The 286-nt window shown below is 31.8% G+C and overlaps 1 long non-coding RNA gene across 1 annotated transcript in view; it reads left to right on the top strand.

Annotated features, from left to right (window-relative positions):
• LOC119591277 overlaps window positions 1–286 on the top strand; it is a 10,316-nt gene that overhangs the window by 345 nt on the left and 9,685 nt on the right. The gene's annotated exons all lie outside the window — the stretch shown is intronic.

The raw sequence follows: 286 nt of genomic DNA, 5'->3' as shown, positions 1-286 counted from the left end.
GGAAATTCGAGTTATAGATGGTATTGAGACGGGGTAATATATTTTTTTTGGTGTTGGTAACTTGTGCCGTGACATTATTCTCCTGCTTTTTTTTTGTCTGTATATTAGCTTCACTGGAAAGTTTTGTCGAGACTCGAACTTTTAGCAGATGCGAACATTTACCGACTTATCTTGCGAAATCTGGAAGCTGTATATTTTTACTTTGCATTTGACAGAAAGCAAAATAAAATTACATATTGAATATTAATCATATATTGAATTAACTCAGTATAGATAAACTTAGAAC

The sequence above is a fragment of the Penaeus monodon genome, chromosome 28 (assembly GCF_015228065.2).
Source record: "Penaeus monodon isolate SGIC_2016 chromosome 28, NSTDA_Pmon_1, whole genome shotgun sequence".
NCBI lineage: Eukaryota > Metazoa > Arthropoda > Malacostraca > Decapoda > Penaeidae > Penaeus > Penaeus monodon.
The sequence above is the reverse complement of the archived record's forward strand: the minus strand, read 5'-3'. Positions and strand labels throughout refer to the sequence as shown.